Raw genomic sequence first — 4,057 nt, 5'->3', positions numbered from 1 at the left:
CGGTCGGGCATACAGTTTGAATCTGCCAGGAAGTTTCATATCAGCGCACACTGCGCTGCAGAGTGAAAATCTCATTCTGGAAACATCCCCTAGGCTGTGGCTAAACCATGTCTCCGCAGTATCCTTTCTTTCAGGAGTGCTAGTTCTGCAAGGTTCGCGGGAGAGCTTCTGTAAAGTTTGGCTTCTGTAAAGTTTGGAAGGTAGGAGACGAGATACTGACAGAAGTAAAGCTATGAGTAGCGGGCGTATCTCGTGCTCCGGTAGCTCAGTTGGTAGAGCACTTGCCCGCGAAAGGCAAAGGTCCCGAGTTCGAGTCTCGGTCGGGCACACAGTTTTAGTCTGCCAGGAAGTTTCATATCAACGCACACTCCGCTGCAGAGTGAAAATCTCATTCTGGTTTCATTGTCGTCATTCCATTGTACAGCTAATGGTTGTCCAAATCTCCAACTGCGAATACATTTCATGTAGGACACCTGAGGTGTCCCATGCGACGCTCCGGATTGTTTGTCATCGCAACACCCCGAAGCAGCAGCTTGAATGTGACTGACCAAAGCCGAAAACGAAATCAGTTTTTCGCGAACTGCGGCCGGCTTGTCGCTGAGTAACACCAAGTCAGCGCACACACAGAGGGTATACATGCTGCGTTCCCCTGACGCTGAAGAACCAGTGTCCTAGACGCACGCTGCGAGGCTATGCATTCTGCTGTAGACTGTTGTCGAACATATGACTGCTCTTGTGTCTCAGCTGCACGCCGAGATGCAATTCGTTCAGCGCTCTATTACCGTCGACCATCACTATGCATCGAGGTTTCAGCCACTCAGGCGTTTATCTGATTGTCAGTCTATTCAATTACCCGTTTTTCAGCATGAACTAACTATTCTTCCTGTCTAGCTGTTTCATTACTCAAACTCGTTGTGGGGTCTGTGACTGATTCGACTTGTCATTGCTAGTCATTAAAAATTTAAACAAGAATATTGGAACTGAAGAACTGATGTCATAAGAAATCCGACGTAAACTACCATACCTAATAGCTAACTACAATAATAACAATACAACCTATTGGATGACACAATCGATAATCCAAAATAAATAAAGATGAAACGAAGGAAAAAAAACTACATTTCAGTAGGTTCTAACAAAGCCTCAACATTAATTCTTCCAAACTCTCCAGATCCTTGAAACAAATGGAAATCACAATAAATTATAAATAATTCACATCCAAACAGAAAAGCCCACTCAGTGCTTAAGACTACCGATAATATCATAATCAAATACACTAGCCAAACACTCTACATGCTACCAAATATTTTCATGCGCATTAGTTACATTTTTATGAATTTTAGTAATGATGTTACCCTACGGTGGTATTTCTGATGTCCTAGATTTTAGTACGTACTTACTTCACTCGCCAAAGAAGTTAAAAGTAATCGCTATGCTAAACTTAATGCATACACTTGATAACTAACTTTCATGGATGACTTTTCCACCGCGTTACCCGTATCAGTGGAATAGTAGTCACTTTAATCATCCCACGGGAACTCAGCATGGTTTCCCAAGGGTACACCCGCAACCCTCCATTTCATTACAGATTCTCTATTGAATAGCTCATATTCTACCTCGTCAATGCTTTAAGCTGACCCTATTTGAGTAAATGTAAATTTGTATAGCTCTAATTCAGTTTCCTAGATACGTTGTAGTCCATTAGGCCGTGCTTTACAATGTTGTCTGTACAGTCTATTATGCACTTCATTTTTAAGTGTGAGAGACTGAGAGCATATTTGCATATCAACTTCTATTACGAATCTGATTTCTAAGCACGCTGTCTGGTAGAGGCTGACTTGTACTTCATTCTCACCCTGTTTGAATCAGCGTTAACGACACTGTCCGTGGAGATGTATTCTACTTCAGTATATGCGTGCTTGTGTGCCTTGTCAGTGAGCAAGTATGTGGTCATATTTAGAGCCTGCGATCTGTCTGTCGTACAGCAGTCTGCATGGTACACACTCCGGTCTCACTATCTTATCGCGGTTCACTCTTCGCTGTTTACACGTCCTACACTTCCAGATTTATTATAGTCAGTCGGTTTTGGCCTGGTGAGTCACACACGGCACCATTTACTTCTCATTCCATACACCTCTTCGCTCGGTGAACTAGGTCACCGTAATTAAAGCACCGTTAATTTTTGATTCGTAGTGCCTTCCCTCTGAAGGAACAGGTACCGAACTCGCTAGCCTAACATGAATGGCAATCACACAGAACACTTTTCAAACCAGTTGCAGCTTATAGAGGGCATTCTACATGGGCTGTCGTTGGTCAAATACAACAGCGGAACCTGCAACTTCGCAGTCATTTGTATTTACGTACAAGCATGCATTTCTCAAGGTGTTTCCATATTTCTCTCCACACCATGTATATAGGCCTATTACACATCACCCTTCTGTTGCTGAACCTCATACTTATTGTTCTCAGAAATTTGAACATCTGAAACATTTATCAGGTGTAACGTCTGAAGTGCCTCTCTGACGTCTTTACCTTTCCTAAAGACAGACTGATCCTTATCTAACAAATCCTCAACTTTGCTTTTCCATTTTTCTTTCCGTTATTCTTAGCAGCCACCTGGATTCATGAGCTTTTAAGCTGACTGTGTTCGCACTTACCTGCCCGTGGCAGCTTCGATATTGTGTGGATGGCATTTTTACCAAACTCTGGTGATATTATGATGCCTTTAATTCAACTCTTCACGCTTCTCGTAAATCTGAATCAGTTGTTGCCAGTAGAAACCGATTGATTCTATGAGAACTGTTTTAATTGTCATGTCATAAGTTCTGCGCATTTAAAGTTGGTTGTGATGCGACACAAAAGACCCACTCACCAACTACGCGAAATTGCTTCATCAGTCTTTCTACATATACTTTAACAGATTTTTCGGCTGGTTAAAATATTTGTATATTCCCTAAAATTTGAAAGTGTATTTTTTTTTCAATTAGTCTTCCGACTGGTTTGACGCTGCCCACCATGAATTCCTCTTACGCCAAACTTGTCACCTCGGAGTAGCACTTGCAACCAAAGTCCTCAGTTATCTGCTGGATCTATTCCAGTCTCTGGCTTTGTCTACAGCTCTTACCGTGTACAGCTCCGTCTAGCAACATGCACGTTATTCCCTGAAATCTTAAGAGGTATCCCACTATCCTGTCTCTTCTCCTCGCCAGTGTTATCCACATATTTGTTTCCTCTCCGATACTGCACAGAACCTCCTCATTCCTTACCTTATCAGCCCACCAAATTTTCAACATTTTCCTATACCACTACATCTCAAATTATCTTCAGTTCCAGTGTTCCCATAGTCCATGTTGCACTACGATACGATTCTGTGCTCCAGACTCATATACATAGAAATCTCTTCCTCTAATTAAGGTCTATGTTTGATACTAGTGAATTTCCCTTGGCCAGAAACGTCCTTTCTGCCAGTGCTAGTCTGCTTTTTATGTCGTCCTTGCTCCGTCCAGCATGACTTATTTTGCTGTCTAGGAACCAGAATTACTTAAAATTACCTATTTCATGATCACCAATTCTGATGTTAACTCTCTTGTTGTTCTCATTTCTGCTAATTTTCATTACTTGCCTCTTTCTTTGACTTACTCTCAGTCCATATTCTGTGCTCATTAGACTGTTCATTCCGTCCAATACATCATTTAAATGTTCTTCCCTTTCACTGAGGATAGAAATTTCTTCCTATCATCTTGAATTTTAATCTTTCTCTTGAACCTTTATTTTATTTTTGCTTCTTTGATATACAGTTTAAATAGTAGGGGTGAAAGAATACACCTCTGCCTCATGAAATTTTTAAGCGGAGCACTTCGTTCTTGGTCGTCCAGTCTTATTGTTCCCTGTTTGTTCTTGTACAGATAGTGTCATACCAATCTCTCCCCATAGCTTAACACTATTTTTTCTCCGTATTTCGAACCGCTAGCAACATTTGACATGACGAACGATTTTTACATGTCAACAAATCGTATGAACGTACCTTGAGTTTTCTTTAGTCTTGCTAGCATTATAA

General features: G+C 41.4%; 1 non-coding gene across 1 annotated transcript; it reads left to right on the top strand.

Moving 5' to 3' along the window:
- Nucleotides 1–253: 253 nt before the first annotated feature.
- Nucleotides 254–328, top strand: Trnas-cga (transfer RNA serine (anticodon CGA)). The gene has a single exon. It is a non-coding gene; the product is annotated as a tRNA-Ser (tRNA).
- Nucleotides 329–4,057: the final 3,729 nt, after the last annotated feature.

Source organism: Schistocerca gregaria, chromosome 1 (genome assembly GCF_023897955.1).
Source record: "Schistocerca gregaria isolate iqSchGreg1 chromosome 1, iqSchGreg1.2, whole genome shotgun sequence".
Taxonomy (NCBI): domain Eukaryota; kingdom Metazoa; phylum Arthropoda; class Insecta; order Orthoptera; family Acrididae; genus Schistocerca; species Schistocerca gregaria.
Note: the sequence above shows the minus strand (reverse complement) of the source record. Positions and strands in the feature narration are given on the sequence as shown.